Here is a 21,697-nt window from a genome sequence, read left to right on the forward strand (position 1 = left end):
CATTTGCAGCTCACATTGTTTGGTGATTACTGAATGAAAGAGGTAATAAAAGTCAAAAGCTACATGGACTGAATATTTCACTTGTGTTACGTTTCATAGCACAGGGGCCTGGCTGGAAACACATTCTGCCCTTTATAGCTTTTATTTAACAAAAAGTGAATATGTAGAGCAATAATCTGTATTATTTCCACCATAGGAATAATCTAGTGCATATTTATATGCAATTATTTAGTTTGTGCTTCTAGTATTTAAAAGAACAGCTTCCATTACAAGAATGTGCATTGGTTTCCATGTAGTACTGAACAAATGCACATCTTGAGGATAGGATTTAGTAGGACACTTGTCATCATATTGAGGATAATCTTTTCTTCATCTACTTCATGAATGGAACAAAGTTAATATCAAATATTTCAGTCTGTAATTATTTTTCCTTGTATGGTATGCCAACCTTTCCTCAATCTACCCCTTGGATGTGTTAGTGATCCTGACAAGGAAATACTTCTATTTATGTCACATCTTTTAGAAGACTTTTAAGGAGCTTGCTGTGCAATAAATTACTTAAATGTAGGCAAATGCAGCAGCCATTTTGCACTTGACAAGATCCCATAAGTTGCAATGAGGTAAATGATTAATTAATACCTAGTACTGGCCAGGATATCTGGAGAGAAAACTTTGAATTCTTAGCTTTTGAAAATTTAGAAATACACTGGCTGGTTATGACAATCAGCCTGGATTTATAAAGGGCTTGATTACTTTAATTGAAATGTTTTCAAAAAATCAAGTGTACAGATAAAGAGGAAGGAAATGGCTACTTGTGTATGTACACACACAAGGAAAGCCTGAGTTACATAAATATGGTGTAGAATTATGAAAAACAATCTTATATAGAGACCAAGAAAAATAGAATATGAATCGACCCAGAATTAGAGTGAAGTCCACTTGCAGCCAACATGGGAGCAGCCTGGGGGAGACACCAGACAATGAAGCGAAGTTTGGGGACAGTAGACAAGGGAGAGCTCCAAGGACTATGGAGAAAAGCAGGTGGTCAACCAGGAGCCAGAGATGTAGACTGGATTTAGAAGCAAACAATAGATTGCAGGAACCAATGGAGGAGCATGGTGCAGAGGCAGACTGAAAATGAAACTCAAGGTTCAGAAACAGCAGAAACTAAAGAGCTAGAGGAGGAGGAGGAATCATCCAGGAAATTGGTGGTAATGAGCAAAGTGATCTGCAACAGCTGTAAGCCATCACACAATAGAAAAGCAACAGGAGGATTGGATTCAGAGTAGGTTGGAAAGTGATGGGGAGTAAGATGGAATCCACAACTACAGGATGTGGCACAGCAGAAGTCTTCAGTAGGTGAGGACAGGATCATGTGATGTAGAAACCAGGATGATGCCAGTCCAGTGGAGGAACAGTCTTGCTCCTCTTTGCTATTCAGTAACACCCAGTTAAAGATATCTGGTAAGAGTGAGCTGGATTGGTCTGCTTCCTGTATTTAAATAGACTGTCAACACTCATGTCAAGAGTCACACTAACTGCCACTTAGGCTTTAGTATTGCAGGACCTCAGCAACTCTGGAGCATAACTTTTCCATCTGTTCTAACTGCTTCTTTGGAAACAGTTGCCAGGTGGCCTCATCATGAATGTTCGGCTCAGCTCCAATAATGGCTAATACACTTAGCTCAGCAGGTAATGTTGGCACAGCTTGAAGAGGAGTGATAGCTTGGTTTGAGTGACACCTCAATTACATTGCAATAGCCTGATTTTCTTTGATGTGATTTTCAATGCCTGTGTGTTTATTTACACAAGATTAAGAAGTGTGAAGTGGATAATAGTTTTTTTTTGTCATTGATACTATGAATGGCAGGAGGTCTCATGGCACAGCAGAAGTATCTCTATCTCTCGGCCAGAAGCTCTGGGTTCAAGACCCACTTCAGGACTTGATGGCCATGGAAGATGTGTTTGTAACATGGCCAAACAGGTCGATTTATCGGCTTGTAAATCCTTCCATTATGGCAGGTGGTAACATGGGAGAGTTTCCTAGCCAACTATACTTCAGAAGGCAATGGCAAGCCACTGCAGTACTTTGCCAAGCATAATCGTGGACCAATCCAATGGAAGCCCATGGTCACCAATGCCCTCTTAGGGCATGACACACAAAGGAGGAGGATGACTATGAATATCCATGGTTGACTGACACTTTATTGAAGTTGTAAGCTGAGCAGTTAATTTCACAGAACATTTTCAAAGCCTCTTTGCTTATGTTGTCAGTTTCAGGAACATTTCTTGACAATGGCTCATTGGTTCTGTACATAGCGGATACTGCAAGAGTGGGTATGGAGGATGCATGGGAGGTGTCCCTCTTCCTGTCTCCTTCACAAAAATCCAGCCCAGGGTCTCAGAGAAAGTCAATTTTTGCAGAGATCCTATACATAGAAAAGGTTGAAAACTGCTGTCTTGTTCTGAAATCTCTCTCCATGTTTATGTTTATTAAAATGAATAAGAAACTTCAGTCCTGACATGGAAAAAGTATCTTCAACAGTGCCCTTCTTTCTCTATTTACAAAGAATTTACAGCATGGAAACAGGCCAACTGGTCTATTTTAATATTTATGTTCCATATGAGCCTCCTCAACCAACGCTAACAGTTTAACCTTCTATTCCTTTCCCCCTCATGTACTTATCTAGCTTCCCTTTAAATATGTCTACATGATTCACCTCAACAATTTCATTTTAACCACTTTTTAGGTAAAAATGTTTTCCTGAATTCCTTATTGGATTTATTAATGACTATCATATATTTATGTGCCCCATCTTTGGGCTTCCCTAATATTGTGTTTGTAACACAAGAGTTACCCTTCATAAGCAATTGCCTCATTTAATGCGTGGGATAGTTTAATGTACAAGACTGAGGAAAAATAAAAATTGTCCACAGTGGTCAAAAAGGTACATGCTGACTAACATCTCCCATCTCAAACCTATGTAATTCTGTCCTTGCTGTAGCTGCAGGTCTTTAATGGGACTTTCAGACTATCCACCTCGTTCTGGAATGTGCCTTTGCAAACCAGGTCTGGAAAAAGATGCAGTGCCGAGATTCAACCCAAGCAGCTCCATAATGCAGGACTCTGCGGTCTGTGGGCTGTTCCAAGGGACATACACCAAGTTAAATGTCAACTACCATTGAAGGCCACCAGCTCGGTGATTACGCAGCTATCTCAAGGTTCAGGACTGCATGCCGAGGGATGCATTAAAACTCGGGGCAGCTGCTGCGATAACAATGGGGAAAGGCCACTGTCAAAGGCAATCCCTCCATATTACAACAAGGGGCTGGAAACTGTAAAGCCCCTCCAGCTGTATGTTGGACATATAATGAATATTGTAAACATTAACTGTAAGTGTAAATGCTGGGAGTAACATACATCATTGAAATAAACTGACTAGTTTCCATTTTATGCAATGTCAGCTTTGCATGGTCATGTAATGTACTTCTTTAAATTTTATGAATAAAGTATATTTTTGGGGGAAAAAAAACTTTCCAGGCTCTGAGTCCCGGTTACAAGAGGGCTGTGGACCTCTGCTGGTCACTGCAGTATTTTTCACTTTCTGAGAGCAAGGGCCATTTTTTTTCTCTTACAAAACAAGGAGCCTCCTGGCCTGGAGAGGTGAAAAATCAGCCAGAGTTCCCATCCAAACCTTGTAGCAGGAGCCTTGCTGGAAAGGGTACGTGGGAATAATTCAGGTTCAGTTGAAATGTTCCCAAATCCCCATTGGGACACCAGCGTGGGCACATTTATCACCCTTTCCCACCTGCTCTCAGACTACACCTTGTTTTCAACAGTAATTATTTGCAACTGTATTAGATAGAATTTTATAGAATAAACAGCATGGAAACAGACTATCCAGCACAGTAATGCTGTGCTGGCATTTTTGCTCCACATCTTTCTCCTCCCATCCAGTTGACCTCATTTTAGCCTTTCAGCACATCTTCCAGTCCTTTTTCTTCTTGAGTATTGCACTTGACCAGTTTCCTAAGAAACCTTCCGGTATTTTCTTTACAAATGAAAGCATATAAAACAGGCATGTTTTGAGCTGAAATGATTGCATTTTAATTGAGGATATTCAGTACTCAGAGCTAAGGTCTTATTTGCTGTCCTCTGAGGCACAGTAACCCTCCTCAGGGGATCAGATCAGACAGCATTAGAGAAAAATCAGAAAACTTTGATTCCACACAGTTCTTAAATAATGATTTTCACCTGCTGGAACTTGAGAGCAGGAAGCTTGAAAGGTTCAGAGGCTAAGTGTTTTACTGTATCTTGTCATGAAAGAGCTTTTTATAACTTTAAATACAGCTTTCAGATCTTGTGAGAAATATACACTCCAGCTTTAGTGTTGATACAAAGCATTGTACTGATATTGAAAATGGAAATATAGAAACTAGTAGCAGGAGTAGGCCATTCGGCCCTTCAAGCCTGCTCCACCATTCATTATGATCATGGCTGATCATCCAACTCAATAGCCTGCTCCCGCTTTTCCCCGTACCCTTTGATCCCTTTCACCCCAAGAGCTACATCTAACTCCTTCTTGAAAACCAATGTTTTGGTCTCAATTACTTTCTGTGGTAATGAATTCCACAGGCTCACCGTTCACTGGGTGAAGAAATTTCTCCTCATCTCAGTCCTAAATGGTCTACCCCATATCCTCAGACTGTGACCCCTGGTTCTGGACATCCCCCACCATCGGGAACATCCTTCCTGCATCTACCCTTTCTAGTCCTGTTAGAATTTTATAGATGTCTATGAGATCCCCCCTCATTCTTCTGAACTCCAGCGAATATAATCCTAATAGACTCAATCTCTCCTCATGTCAGTCCCACCATCCCAGGAATCAGTCGGGTAAACTTTCGCTGCACTCCCTCTATAGCAAGTACATCCTTCCTCAGATAAGGAGACCAAAACTGCACACAATATTCCAGGTGTGGTCTCACCAAGGCCCTGTACAATTGCAGCAAGACATTCCTGCTCCTGTACTCGAATCCTCTGGCTATGAAGGCCAACATACCATGTACCTTCTTTACCGCCTGCTGCACCTGCATGCTTACCTTCAGCGACTGGTGTACAAGGACACCGAGGTCTCGTTGCACATTCCCCTCTCTCAGTTTATAGCCATTCAGATAATAATCTGCCTTCCTGTTTTTGCTACCAAAATGGATAACCTTACATTTATCCACATTATACTGCATCTGCCATGCATTTGCCCACTCAGTCAGCTTGTCCAAATCACACTGAAGAATCTCTGCATCCTCCTCACAGCTCACCCTCCCACCCAGTTTTGTGTCATCTGCAAATTTGGAGATATTACATTTAATTCACTCATCTAAATCATTAATATATATTGTGAGTAATTGGGGTCCCAGCACCGACCCCAGTGGTACCCCACTAGTCACTGCCTGCCATTCGGAAAAAGAACCATTTATTCCTACTCTTTGTTTCCTGTCTGCCAATCAGTTTTCTATCCATCTCAAACACTACCCCCAATCCCTTGTGCTTTAATTTTACACACCAATTTCTTGTATGGGACTTTGTCAAAAGTCTTCTGAAAGTCCAAATAAACCACATCCACTGGCTCCCCCTCATCAACTATACAAGTTACATTCTTGAAAAATTCCAGTAGATTAGTCAAGTATGATTTCCCTTTCATAAATCCATGCTGACTCTGTCCGATCCTGCCACAGTTTTCCACGTGCTCAGCTATTAAATCTTTTATAATGGACTCTAGAATTTTCCGACGTCAAGCTGACTGGTCTATAATTCCTTGTTTTCTCTCTGCCTCCATTTTTAAATAGTGGGGTTACATTAGCTACCCTCCAGTCTGTAGGAACTGTTCCAGAGTCTATAGAATCTCGCAAGATGACCACCAATGCATCCATTATGTCTAGGCCACTTCCTTAAGTACTCTGGGATGTAGATTATCTGGCCCCAGGGATTTATCGGCCTTCAATCCCATCAATTTCCCCAACACCATTTCCCTACTAATACTGGTTTCTTTCAGTTCCTCCCTCTCACTAAAGCCTTTGTTCCCCAACATTTCTGGTATGTCATTGGTGTCCTCCTTTGTGAAGACAGAACCAAAATATGTATTTATGTAATGTAAATGTAATGTAAAACTTCAGTAAGGGTGTGATTCAACTCCAGAGAGGATGGAGTGATTCTCTCTGGAACAAATAGTCTTGCACCTACATGAAACCATTTTTTAATTGCTTTTTGAACTTGATGTTAAAAAAACCCTGTGTGATCTAATTTGGAGTTTTATTTCCCAATCTAGGCTAAACAAATGTAATTCAGTCAATTAAAAAAATTCTGAATGGCTGTTAATGGTATGTTAATTACATTGTGAAAATATACAGCTGAAGGGGATTGTTTAATTAAGTAACTAGAGTACTTATAAAGAGAAACTTACATTTGTGGCCAGGTGTCCCTGGAGAGGGAGCACGCCGTGTCCACTGGCATACTTGAGGCCTTCTGCAACCAATTGGCACTGCAGGAGCTGGAGTACATCATTAGCCTCCCCCCACAACGCCCCCCCCACCCCCACCAAAATGTCATTTTAATTTTATTAAATAAGTTTTCTTCAGAGTTTTTGTTTCTGTTAAAGCACCCCTTTAAGAGGCTATCACTTCATTTAATTTGTTAATTTGTTAATGTGCCCATTAGCTTAATGCTGTACTCAAAAGAGCATGAAAAGAGACTGTGGGGCCTTGGGAGTAGTAGGCAGGAAATAAACATATGTAGTGCTGCATTTTGTAAATGGACCTATTATCAGAAAAGCATTAGTGTCTAATTTCATGCAGTTAACAGTGATCAGGTGGATGCCGTGCTGGATTGTAATGCTGGTATTAACCAGCACGTATATATTTCAAGTTTTCAGTGATAGGGGCCGGGGGAGGGGATGTGGCGATGGTTGGGGAGGGTGTTGTTGGTTAGATCAGGGGTTGGCAATGTTTTGTATCAGAAGAGCCTTTTTTAAAAAATGCCTAAAATAAAAGCTATTGGGTGCCATAAGAGGAAAATTGATATTTTTAAACCAAATATCTGGTAAATTGCTAAGTGCCTCTGGCAGAATGCATAATTTGCTCATGTAATAAACAAAATACGTGTATGAATGTATGTATCAGTGGAAAAAATAAATTAAAATAAACCTACCTCTGCATTATCTTGTTTTTTGCCTTCATTTACTATAATTTTGTCAATAAAGGCACCTTTGAAACAAACTTTAACCTACCAAGTGTAGATTTTTCCAGCGATTGATTCCCACGGTAGAAAATGGCTTCGAACAGCACTTTCAGAATAATTTATCATCTCAAATGTTTTAGAAACAATAATGGTCGCAACCATAAAACCTGTTTCTCGAATCAAAGGCATTATCTCTAACCATGATGGAGATGGAGTGCTCTAGCATGTTTACTTAGAGTAGGATGATGATTTCTGCTAAAATAATCACTTGAAGTCATAAAGTGCAGCATAATGATTAGCCTTTTATCCGATAAACATTCATTTCCATGATTTCGTTTTTTTAGGCACTTTTTATGTTAATGTGATTCAAATAGAAAAGGATGGGAGCCGCAAATGAGATGTTAAAAAGGCCACATGTGGCACCAGAATCGCAAGTTGCAGATCCCAGGTTTGGTTAAAAATATGCAATAGAAAATAATCTAATCTGTTCAGTCAGGGTGCTGATGCATGGCAACAATCAGCAGTTCAGTGCTACTGTAGTTGAGAGAGTGAAAGATGGAAATGGGTCTTGGAGATCAATGCCCAGGAACAGTCAACCATATTGCAGCTGCATCTTTTGGATAGGACTGTGATTTGAAGTGTGAAACCCCTTAGTGGTACAGAGTGCAGTTGTGGTTTTTATGAAGACAGAAATCAGTGAACTCTCAAACAAGTGTGGAATCTAGCTAACATCTCTGGGATTCTTGGGTGATTCTTTAGATTGTCACACCAGTGGAGATTTAGGATGTAATCAGAAAGGATGAGGCTGGATTTGGTTTTGAAAGGAGTATATAGGGGAGATTGTGGCTTTTCTCAAAGTTGTAGATCCTCGTGAGTCTCAGGAGTAGCCCCATTCTGAAGGATCAATCTGGGAAGGTGATGGTGGACTGCCTTTCTGAACTGCTCCAGTACAATGTAGTGCAGGTGCTCCCATGACAGGGCTCAGCAGAGAACCCACAAGAAGTTGGAAGCTTATAGGAGCCTGCCAAAAAAAAATATTTGATGCATTAAATTTCTGAGCAGAATGGAAGATCACAACCCCACAGGTATTGCCAAGTCTCAGCAGAAAATATCTCAACTCAGAGATGGTTGTGTGAAGTATGAGGAAAAACACATGGATTGACTCAGGCCTTAATTATTTAATTGTCCAGAGCCATCCTAATCAATCACAATTCTCCTTGGCCAGAATATTGTCATCGGCGTGCAGGGGCGGGCCCAACCCGCCAACACGCAAAATGATGCGTGATGACATTGGGCGTGCGTCCTGACATCATCGTGCATCACGTGGATCTTTCGTTTGGTGGGTGCACCCTGGAAGCGGCAGCGCACCCCCCCCCCCAACTGTCAAAGACCTATTAAGGCCATTAGGGAAATAATTTAGATAATGAACAGGGCTGTCCATCCAACCTTAAGGTTGATGGAATGGCGAAGAGCCCAAGTGGCCTTTGCGTTTTTCAGGAAACCCCATCCATGGGCGGGATGGGGTTTCCTGAAGCATTTATAGCATTAGTAATTAATTTTTGCACAATTCATAAATATGTCCCAGCTCATGTGACACTGGCACATGAGGGCACATGTCTAAATAATTTTTAACTTTATTATTTATAAACTTTTATCATGTACTTAATCTCTCTGAAGCAGCTCTGGGCCTCAGGGAGATTGCTGTGCTCTTTTGCGCAAGATCACATGATCTGTAGTAACCAATGGGAGAGTAGTGTGGGCTACCTCCACAGTCAGTGCAGAGATGGAGTTGAAGTTGAAAGCACACGTGTAGTTGCTGCTGAGTATATTGTAAATAAACTTAATGTTTCCACCCAATAAGTGTCTGCAGATCAACTCAATCATCAAAAATACAAATCAGCCACCCTACATTAACTGTGCTAAGTTCCTTGAGAAGGTTACAATACTTTTATTATTTATGTTGCAAGGACAGTAAAGAAACATATGATTTTCTATTTTGCACTTTCATTCACTTGTCCTGTAAAAATAAAACCACTTGTTGGTCCACAGCCTGAGTCTAGATCTATTAAGAGCAAATATTCAACAATCATGTAGCCAGTGTATAGAATGAGGGTGCTCTGTTTCAATATTGGGTCTTGCTTTCATTTATCAGTGATTGGCAGAAAATGGTACACTTCAGATCATAAGGCTTGCAAATGTGACAGGATTGTGTGTCCAGTTCCTGGATTTTATCCGACACATGTACTCCAGCTGTGTGAATCATGTAAGGATGGATAGATGACCAATTGAGCATATATCTCTCAAAAAAGAAGAGAAACAAGGCTGTCCATTGTCACCCATTCTGTTAGATGTTTTTACTGGTGGTAAATTGTGTGGCACCACAAGAAGTGGCCTCTGATTGTCTACTCTGGGTGCTTCAGAAAGATTGTGATGCTCCTTTTCACAAATTAGTAGATCACAAAATAACTATAGATAACTGAGACCTTTTGGTCAATCTCATCTCATCCATCCAAAAATCACCCTCTCTTTACACTATCCATTTGGTTCTTAAATGATTCTCACGTTTTCACTTCTATTGCTTTATCTGTAAGACAATTCCATTTATCGCTCACTTTAATGTGTGAAGAAGAGCTCCCTAAAATCAGTCCTAAATTTGCCTTTTGCTTGGACTCATGTCCTCTTGCTCTACTCTCTCTGTTTAATCTAAAGTATTTTCCTGGAGTACCTTTTCCATACTGTTTATAATCTTGTAAACCAGTATAAGATCTCTTCACAAATGTCTCTTTTCAAGGCTGAACAAACCAATGTTCTCCAATCTCACCTCATAACTAAGGTACCTCCAAGACCAGAGCTCATTCCCATTGTCTCTGCACTACATCTAGTGCCTGAATGCCTTCCTTGTGTCTCAAAGGCCTGAACTAGACACAGTGTTTAATGTGTGGCCTAACCAAAGCACTGCAGAGTTTGATTCTAACTTCTTCCAGCTTATCTTTATAGTTCAACATTCAACTGATTCTGTTGATGGTCGGCTCTACGTTGGTTAGATTCCTAGGTCCTTTTCAAATTTATTGTTAATTATTTCACCACCATTTGTGAGCTGCATATGTTGTCCACTTTTTTCTTCCAATGGGCTACAGTCCATATTTCTCTGTGTTATGACCATGCAGTTGGTACAGCTGAGTTATTTAAAAGTCCCAGAGGGAAACTTAAAATTATAGGTTATGACAGTTGTTGAATCGTTATGTTTGAGATGCAACTCTAAATTCAGGAATCAGAACGCTAGTTCACGAGACGTTTTATATGAAACTAAATGAAGTATTTTATTCAGTTACAACACATTAAACACATATACATGGCTACAGACTACTACTATCATAGCTTTTAACAAATTCCCAAACTAATCTCCATTAAGGCAACAGCAACCCATAGACTTAACCAGACGCTAGGCAAAGAATTTTCACTTTACGAATTCAACATGAGATTTTTTTTCACTTTTTCTCCTGTGCAGACAGTGATTGGTTCACAGCTGCTTTGATGTTACAGTGCCTCTGCTCCACACACACAAAATGGTTGTCATGTTATATCTAGCACAGCGCATTGAATGTAAATTCTCATTGTATCACCAACCACTTTGAACTTCACCTATTTTAACAATAAAACTCCCTTCATAGTACCAATTTTATGAGTAATATAAACATATTACTTGCTCTCTGCTGGATTTCACCCCACTTCTTGAATGCTCTATTCAAAAATGCAAATGCACTTTACCTTTCTGTTTACATCTCAAAACCAGTACACATCAAAGCCTCCAGGCTAGCTGGCTTTAATCCAGTTAAGACACACCCAAGACTAAACCTCTATTTTAAAAGAAAAATATTTTCCAGTAATATTATATACATTAATAGCTTCATGACATTCTGTCTTAAATTTTGTATTATTCTTAGTCTTATTGTCCTAGTATAGAATATTTACAGAGGCTGCTCAGGTAAGGAAAACACTAACTTTATTGAGAAACAACTTACTGTGGCATCATTTTGCCACGAGGTTCAACAAGAGAGAACAAGATTATGTGGCATTACGTCACTTCCTGTGATGATGTATACTGTGCCTCATTGGCATATAACACAGTTGGAATTAACCGCTAATACTCCAGATTTCATTGATTGGTTACAGCACAGCAGGAGGTCATTCAGTCTATTGAGCCTGTGCTGGGCCTTCAATTCAGCTAGTCCCACTCACCTGGCTTGTTCTGTGCAGCCTGGTAAATTATGCCTCTTCAGGTGCTTAGCCAATTCCCATAATGAAATCTGCCTCCTCCACATTCTCAGACAGATCCTTGCAGATCCATTGCTGTGTAAAAAAAATTCCCTCATGTAACCTTTGCATCTTTTGCCAATCACCTTAAATCAACGTTGTCCACCCTTCCACCAATGGGAACAGTTTCTCCCTATCTATTCTGTCCAGACCACTGATGGGGTTTGAAAACTTCTAACAAATCTCCTCTCAACTTCCTCTTCTCCAAGGAGAACAGCCCCAGATTTTCCAATCTATCAACGTAACTGAAGGTCCACTTCCCTAGAACCATTCTTTTCCGCATGCGTTCCAATGCCTTCACAACCTTCTTAAAGTGCGGTGACGAAAATTGAACACAACACTCCAGTTGAGGCTAGTGTTTTATAAATGTTCATCATAACTTCCTTGCTTTTTGTACTCTACGCTTCTATTTGTAAAGCCCAGGATCCCACATGCCCTATTAACCACGCTCTCAACCGGCCCTGCCACCTTCAATGACTTGTGTACATGTACAGCCAAGTCCCTCTGCTCCTGCACCCCCTTTATAATTGTAACCTTGATTATATATTACCTTTCCTCATTCTTCTTGTCAAAATGAATCACTTCACATTTCTCTGCATTAACGTTAATCTGTCACATGTCCGCCCATTCCACCAGCTTTCACTCATTCTGCTCATTGAGGTATTTTGCCCAGCTAATTCCATCATTTCTGAGCTGTTTCATTCAGTTCCACTGGCTCTTGTTTTGTACAATCCACAGATTTGACCAGTTAGCAGGGGGTTCCTGAAGCCAAATCATTGAAATAAATTAGAAGCAATCGTTCTCCCGACACTGAACCTTAAATATTTCATTCACTGCTCTCACCTTTCTCCCACTGATCACAATGTAACTCCTCCAAAAAGCTGTTGCTATTTCGTATGCTTTGGACATTTTATTTTACATCCACAGCCAAGATTAACTTTCAATCCACAGAGCTTTGTCCTTAAATAATGGCTTTTATGTCTAACTTTGTCAGGTACAACATATCCCAGAGCTTACAATAGACCACTTGGGACATTATTTCTTCAAAGAAGTCAAGGAGTTTGACAGCTGTTAATTAATTTATTATTGTACAGGCAATGTTGAAGTTTACGCCCAAGAGTAGATTCCAGTACATTACTCAGGATTGAAGTAAGATTAATGAGTCTATAGTTGCCTGATTCTATTTTATTACCTGTTTTGAATATAGGCACCATGTTGGCCTGTTTCCAATCCACTGCTTTGAAGAACTCCCGCAGCCCTTCAACAACCACTTTCCTTCGTGCTAGGTATTACTCCAACCTTTTCCCATTGACTTTAATTTTACTAGGACTCCTTGATGCCACACTCGGTCAAATGCTGCCTTAATGTCAAGGGCGGTCACTCTTGCCTCACCTCTGGAATTCAGTTCTTTGGTGTAGGTTCGGGCCTAGTCCTGATGTCTGGAGCTGAATGGTCCTGGCAGAATCCGTCTGAGCATCGGTGAACAGGTTATTGGTGAGTAAGTAGTGCTTGATAGCGCTGTCAATGATGCCCTTCACTACTTTGCTGATGATTTGGAATAGACTGATGGAGCAGCAACCGGCTGCACAATTTTCAATTTATCGGGCAGATGCCAAAGTTGCAGCTGGGCTGCATCAGTTTGCCTGGAGCATAAGTCTTCAGTGTTACAGACAGGATACTGTCCATAACCTTTGCTATATCAATGCGCTCAGCCATTTATTGATTTGCAGAATGAATCGAATTGGCTGAAGACTGGCGTGCAATGCAAACAGGTGGAGTAGACTTAAGTAGCCTTCTATACTCAATTTTAGAATCTAACGTAATGAGCACAGAATTTTACTTACTGAGTAAGTAAATCTCAGCATCTGAGCCACAATCTAATCCTTTGCCTCACCACTAAAACCTTCCTAAGTCTTTGGAACTAACCAAAAAGTGACCGGTTTCACAGCTTGATGCGCTACTTATAGGATTCCTTTGCTGTGTGAAAGTCACACTCGCCAATAAATTGATCACATTGTAATGAAGGATTAGTGTATGCCTTCTATCCACAACAAAGAATAGTTATTTTTATTTCCAGTTACCCAAAGGCATGTAGTGCTGATTAAATGTGACAATCAGTACAGAATTCGAAAAAGGTTTTTATTATGTATTGTGTAATTCCTTCTAATTCAACATGTTAAATTGTTTCAGCATGACACGCATTTTGTTTAACATTTGTCATGAATATTCAGACCAATATCAAATTTACTCTGTAAATTAGTCATTTTTCCAGTAGGCCTGTGAGAATAAAGGTGTCATTATGAAGACTTAATATTTAACTGTGTTCATACAGAGGTTACGTGCTTTAGATAGAGCACACGTAATATTTACATAATCAGCACTTAGCTATAATATTGTAAATTGACCCTAAACTACTGAGTAGGAATGTGAAGCTACATATTACAGAATTATTGAAGTATATTTTTTTATAAAAAGCACACTGTAACAACCAGTCCAGAACACATTCCTAAATAAAAAGATGCATTTAAAATTGGTGCTGGTTCTGCCTGTATTCCCATTGTAATAGCGTGAAAATCACTCAATACATCATAGCCACACTTGCTAAGCGTTTTGATGCGGATGACACACTGTTGTCCTTTCTGAACCTGCCGTCCTCAGAAGGATCCATATTCGTTACTTAAATACCTGTTCGTAACAATGTGCTACCTCAGTAACCAAACTTGAGCAGCTCAATTCAAGAAGGCACCATACCGCTAAGGGTAGAATCTGCTGGCTGGTGTGTGGGTGACGGAGTCCGCACACCATCGCTTAAAATGTCACGCGCTGACATCACGCGAGCATCCCGACCTCAGCGCTCGGCATCGCGGTATTTCGGTCGGTGGGCACGCTATGCTGCGGGACGTGCTCCCGCCAGTAATTAAAGGCCTCGTTAAGACCCTTAACTTGCCAATCGTCGATGATTTTGAGGGGCCACTGGCGGGATGAGGTTTGATAGCGGTTTAAGACAAGTTTAATAAAGTTTTTGTTTTTTTAATTAACATGTCCCATCTCATGTGACATTGTTCTATTTTTTTATACTTGCCAGCCTTTCAGCGATCTCCCTGAGGCAGCATGTTGCCTCGGGGAGATGTGTGCATGCGGAAAGAGCGCACTCTGACAGCCGGGGAATCCCTCCTCCACCACCACCACACAACACCCCCCCCCCCCACCCCCCAACCAACGCACAGGAAGTGGGTCGGACGGCCCGCCCACTTAAAATGGGGGCGGGGCCCGTTTCAGAAGCAGTGATTGGCTGCCCGCCCATCAAGGGTAAAATTCTTCCTGAACTGTCCAAACACCTATGTGAAAATTGGTGAGATAAGAATGGGCCCAATTTTAACAATGTGAAAACTGATTTAAGGATTTATTTAGCAAACTTGTCAAATGATTTCCCATCCTTTGGGCTCCCTGCAAAACAACGTGGGCTGAAGTGCCATCAGTGTATTGGTTTGTGCTTCAATTTTTGAATACCGTGCTCTTAATAACTGACGTGCCTCTATGTCAACATAGGGATGTTCTATTGTGAAACTCTTCATGTGTATTTTTTTTTTCTCTTTAATAAAATCACCGCAACATTTTTCTACCCATTTAGATTCTCAATGCAATTGTGAAAACGCGTAACTAGAAAATGCGTTGTGTGAGTATTGATGTTGTCAGTGGGTCCTGGGAGAAATACAGACCATTTTCACCTAAAGAATGATTCGACCGAGAAACAAGAGCAACAACTTGTATTTATATAACCCCTTCGCCTTGGTAAAATGTCCCAAAACATTTCACAGAAGCGATTATCAAACAAAATTTGACACAGAGCCACATAAGGAGATATTTGGACAGGTGACAAAAAGCTTGGCCATGCCATTTGTTGGTTTGTGTTCAGTGCTCCCACGGCCTTGACCCCCACCCCCTCAACCCACTCGCACGGTCTCACCAGCGCCCTTCCATGGTGAGGTGTCCCTTATTTTTATCAGCCAGAGTTGGTCACCTTGGCTGTACTGATCAACCTTATTAGACACCTTATAGGAGTCACCAGGGAAAGGTAATGCTTAGCCATGAGCATCTTGCTAGGGGGCCCTCCTTGGTTGGGTGGGGAATAGGAAGAGGAGATGAGGCCAGGCAGAGGGGCCTCTTCAGCGGAAGAGGGTGAAAGGAGCCCACAAATACTGCTCCATGAAAGTTGCGTCTAATCAGCACTTGGGTGCTAACCCTGCTGGTGCCTAGCCTAGTACATCCAGGCAAATTCGAATGATATTAATTAGTCATTTTGTGTCAAGGCCACTTTTCTCAGTACTCCCAAGCCCTTTCTGCCAGGCCTCTGTTCTCTGTACTAGAAAAGTGCCCGCTTTCACTGACTGTAAACAGTTAACATTGTGACACATGCCTCTTGTCAGTGAAGATTGGATTCCCCATAAATAATGGAAATCCATGGCTTTCCTTTGTATTAGTTCTCTTTGAATAATATCCTCCATTAGCTGCTGCATGCCTGCCTCATGTACATCGAGCATTACCCTGTTTTTAGCTTATATACAGTCACATGTTAACAGAAAAGGGAAGCCATTCTACCAACAAGAATGGAGTTCATTCATCCAACAAGACCCAACTCCCTGTCCATCTGTCCTTTGAATGAGTCGCTTTACTCAGAAATCTATTCCATGTGTTGATTAGTCAGTCCTACATCCATCACTAGTTTGAACATGCCATAATTAGTTTGAAGGAGTGATGTTTCAATACTCTTTACTACTTCGTAAAGGTCAATCATTTGGTTGTAGCCTTTCAAGATTTCCCTAGAAGTTCCTTGTAACATAATCCTTCAACCCTAGGAATCAATCTCAAGGCCAGTCCCTAAATGTCCTCCACTTCTCTTCAGTCTTGGTGACCAGAAGTGGACACAGAACTTGAAGTTAGGTCTGTCTAGAGAACAGTAGACTTTCAACATGTACCCTTTGTATTTTATTTTTTACTGTTGTTTCCTGTATCGTTCAGTATTCTATATGCATTTTGTTGGTTACTGTTCTGCAATGACTAGATATGTTAAAAATTGAAGCATTTAAAGTCTTTGGGTCTCTTTCAACACAGTCCTCAGTTACTTCAACACCATTCATGCAATGATTCTGCTTCCAATATCTTTTCCTTCATTTGTGTAGTAATTTATTGTCCATAATAAATCCAGCTCGACATCGACCAGCCCATTTGCATATTTTGCCTAACTGAATTTGTTATCTCTGAGCTGTTTCAACTGCCCCTTCTAATCTGGTAACAAAAGCATCTTTAATCAGTTTGCAGCTTTAGCTTCTGATTAAAAATCCTGGATGTAACCTAGGAATAATGGGGAATCCAACTTTGTTACATGAAGCAGCCCATTTAATATGACTTTACTGCACCATTAAGTATCTGTTCCATCTTAACCTTCAACCAATTCCTTACCCATTCCCAGGTTGTTTCCTCAACTTTAAGCTTAAAAATTATCTTTCCTCCACAAGTTTGCCACATGCTTTTTGTAAATTTACATACGCAACACAGTGGTTCCCAAACTGCAGATCATGACCCCCCCAATGGGGTCACAGAGATAACATTTGGGGTTGTGAGCTCCCATCTCCTCTGATGCAACATTGGCAACTGGTGAAGAGGAGACTCTGATGGGACAATCGGTGGGGGTGATGGGGGGGGGGGGGGTAGATGGATTATTGTGTGTGTGGAGGGGAGAGGTGTTGATTACTGTGAGTGAGCAAGGATGGGGCAGTGGAGAGAGGCTTCACTGAATGTTCTGTCATTGGGGAGTATGAAAAGCTTGGCTGAATCCTACATGAGTACATAAAATAATAACATCTTTATAAAGTGCTATAAAAACACATACTCAGTTATATGATGTATTATATTGCTGGAAAAGAGACATGCCATTGAAGCTTTTTGTCTTATACTTATCAGGACAGAACATAATCTCCAACATTACATGTGATTCTGTGATTGGACAGCACTTGCTAAACAATCCTGATTGTGCTAAGAATTATGCTGACAACCAATTTAAGATGATTAGTTGGGCTCGCAGAGTGGCTCCACTATACGTACTAGAAACAACAAATATTCACACACAGGGCCCTATCCTTTGCAGACAGAAGGTGCATGCCCATGCATTGCACCTTTTTCAACTAAACAAAGCTTGGGGACAGCCCTTCCCTGGTTCATTCCCCAGGGCAATGCCTTGCGCAATCAGTGTCAATCTGTCTGGTTTGAATTTAAACAAAAGCTTGGCAGTTAATTGTTCCCTGATGTAACTTCTCTACCTAGCAGAGTCTACTTGTCAACCAATCAGAACTTGTTTCTCATGTAGTATAAATTGTTGTTCCTTTTACAATTGGTATTCTTGCGAATCTGTCCTGTTGCGTCCAAGACAAAAATATTCGACAGCCTGTCTCTTATTTCAGCAATGCTCAAGCTCTGTGCTACCAAATGACCAGACGTGTTACTTGTTGAGTAGAGGTCTTGGGGCACAATGGGTAGCGACCCTACCTCTGGGCCAGAAGCTCCGGGCTCCAGTCTCACTTCAGGACTTAATGGCTGCAGGATTTTCAAGTATTAATATGTGGTCACATCGGAAAATAGTTTGGGAAGCACCGTTGTACTGTACAGAAACTCCAGTTAAGTCGAGAAATTGATCCTGTTATTCTGAGCTTGTGTTGGCTTTTGACAATGGATCCAATTTTAGCTTCCACCCCTGGGGAAAGCATATAGTGGAGGGAGTGAATGTTTGAATTGGTATATGGGTTGTCGATCAAGCGGGCTTCTTTGTCCTGGATGGTATTGAGCTTCTTGATTGTTGTTGGAGCTGCACCCATCCAGGCAAGTGGAGAGCATACCATTACACTCCTGATATGTGGCTTGTAGATAATGGACAGGTTTCAGGGAATCAGGAGATGAGTTATTTATCTCAGAATTCCTAGCCTCTGACCTGCTCTTGTAGCCACAGTATTTATATGGCTGGTCCAGTTGAAGTAGATTATAATCCTAGCCCCTTTTTGGGGCTATTCTGGATGAGGCGTACTCCTTGGATGATCACTCTTACTTAAGGTTGAGAAAGACAGGCTTCACGGACACTTAAGTGGGTCTGAAGAACTAATATAACTCTTCCTGAAGGAAAGGAACTACCAGAGAATATTGCTGCCCTCCAGATAGTCTTTTTAATAAATTTTAGCTAGATTATAATGACCCGAATATTTTAAGGGTCCGGGCATCTCACCTCAACAATACACCTCTCCACTGATCAGTGTATGAAGATGGGTTCTTGTTTGCGTGCAGAAGACTATATGAGGCAATATATTTTTTAAATTATATAATCATTTATTAAAAGACTGAACATGCAATTCACTTTTTATGGCAATCGCAACATTGATAGTTCTCGGAAAGTTAAATGTAATCTTGTTTCTAATGGCGAATCAAGTATCTAAGTCTTATTAATGTTACAGGGAGATGTTTAAGATATCCAACAACTTTTAAAGTAGCATTTACCTTAAATCCCCAAGTAGAAAGCTACTGAGTATAGCAAGATACCTCTATCCCAATTAAGGGGAGAACTATCATTATTACATTATAGCAGCTACCAATACCTTGAGAGACGCTGGAATGAATCCAATGAATCTAAAAATCCTACAATGTGGTTCCTTTATTTATACCATAAAAGAACTAAAACAGCAGGAAGCATGTTGAGCATTTGTGCTGGACAACATTCTTCATTTTCATCAACATCCTTCAAGCAAAGAGGTGTGGTCACCACACTGTTCCCAGGATTCAGTTGACAAGTTATTTAGGGTTATCCTTAAGATTATTCTTTGTAAGATTGTAGTATCTTACAATTTATCAATGCCATGCTGAGGTGATGTAAAGGCCAGTTCCTTTTTTCAGGACAGTCTTGCTTTAGAAGATTTTTATATTCTATGTTATAGGATGTTGTTGTCCTTGAGCACATAATTATGCTCAGGCATGTTTATAAACTTTTAAATCTTTGTTCAGCAGATGAACTCTCCTTTTAATTTTGAATCCTTACTTCATAGGAGAATCACTGTTTTTAATTGTGCAACCCCTTACTTATAGCTGAATTCTCATGACTTTGTATTTATAGCTGGATTCTTTCACACCATTAACATTCTAGTCAATGGTAATCCCCATGATGTTGATAATGGGGCACTCAGCAATGGTAATGCCATTGAATATCAAGGGGAGATGGTTAAATTCTCCCTTGTTGGAGATGGTCATTGCCTGGCACTTGTGTGGCACGAATGTGTGGCAGGTATGGTCAGGGGTAATTAACTTTCAAGCTTCTGGGGCCTGCGACTGGCAGCTCCTCCCCCTCCACCACCATAAAAACTCACCATAACCTGGAAAAACTAAACGCAAACCACAACATCAATTTCATTTAAACACAGCCTGTGGTGATATAATTTACTGTATTATTAACGTGAGCAATTTTAACAATTTCCACCGGGCACTCATTTCAAACTCCACCTGGTTTTCCTTTCCAATGAAGACGGCAGCACAGGTACAAAGTAGTTTGGCTAAACTGCACAATAGACGTGCTGCAGAAAGGTTATGTAGGCAAAGCACCACAGGACTACTGTAGGCAACTGGGGAACTCTGCCCCCAATCCACTCCTGACGTCTTTTGCCTGCCTCCAAGCCAAAGGCAGCATAACGAAGAAAGGGAGAAAAACTGGACAAAACAATTATTTAACTGATACCTCTGCGCTATCTAGAAGTGACTGGCCTCAATAAATGTCTGTTATAAAATCCCTGCCTTCGTTCCTATGGAAAAGAAAACTTGCACTTATATCGTGTTTTTCCCGAGCAACAGGCTTCCCAAAGCACATTACAGCCAATGAAGTGCTTTTGAAGAGGACTCACCTTGTAGGAAACGCAGCAGGCAATTTGCACACAGCAAGTTCCCACAGGCAGCCCTGGGATAATGACCAGATGCTGTTTTTGTGGTGTTGACTGTGGGCTAAATGTTGGCCAGGACACTGGGGAGAACCCTAAGGTAAAAGCAAAATACTGCAGATGCTGGACCTCAGAAATCAAAACAGAAAATGCTGGAAAAACTCAGTAGGTCTGGCAGCACCTGCGGAGAGAGAAACAGGGTTAATGGGCAGAATTTTATGGCCCTGTTTCGGTGGGGACGAGAAATTTTAAACCCCATTGACTTCAGCGGGAAGGTTAAAATCCCGCTGCCATAAAATTCTGCCCCATGTTTCGAGTCTGTATGACTCTTCTTCAGAACTCTGAAGAAAAGTCAAACGGACTCGAAATGTTAATCCTGTTTCTCTTTCCACGGATGCTGCCCAACCTGCTGAGTTTTTCCGGCATCTTCTGTTTTTAATACCAGGGAGAAAGCCCCTGCTTTCCTTTGCAATAGTGTCATGGGAACTTTGACGTGCAGATGGGGCTTCGGTTTAACGTCTCCTCTGAAAGATAGCTGCTCTGACACTGCAGCACTCCTCTGGAGTGTCAAACTTTGATTTTTATGCTGAAGCCCCGGAGTGGGACTTGAATTCAGAACCTTGTGATTAAAGGGGAGAGAGAGAGAGAGAGAGAGAGAGAGAGCATGTTATCAGCTGATCCATGGCTAACATTCAAACATACCAGCTGGAGACTGGAACACTGATCTCACTCAGAGATAGCCTGCAGCATTACCATCACCCCAACCACCCACTGAGATATTCATTCATGTGATCACAATCACCATGTGAACCCTTGAGCAGGAGACGCTGCCTTGCAGATCGCTGCGGGGTGACCTTTAAACCAAGTGCAGGTTTTAAAACACAGGCTCATTTCTGACACGCTCATCCTGCTACACGCTTTTTCTCCTCGGACAATTTACTGAATCCTTAACTGTCAATGCAATTGAGTTCTGTCGAAGGGTCATGAGGACTCGAAACATCAACTCTTTTCTTCTCCGCCGATGCTGCCAGACCTGCTGAGTTTTTCCAGGTAATTCTGTTTTTGTTTTTGTCAATGCAGTGTTGCCTCAGTCAGGTCACCGGAAGCAATGAGGGAAACATACAGATTGGAAGCCATCTAATTTTTTAAAAATTCACTTATGAGATGTGGGCATCGCTGGTTGGGCCAGCAT

Source organism: Carcharodon carcharias, chromosome 16, assembly GCF_017639515.1.
Source record: "Carcharodon carcharias isolate sCarCar2 chromosome 16, sCarCar2.pri, whole genome shotgun sequence".
NCBI classification, from domain to species: Eukaryota; Metazoa; Chordata; class Chondrichthyes; order Lamniformes; family Lamnidae; genus Carcharodon; species Carcharodon carcharias.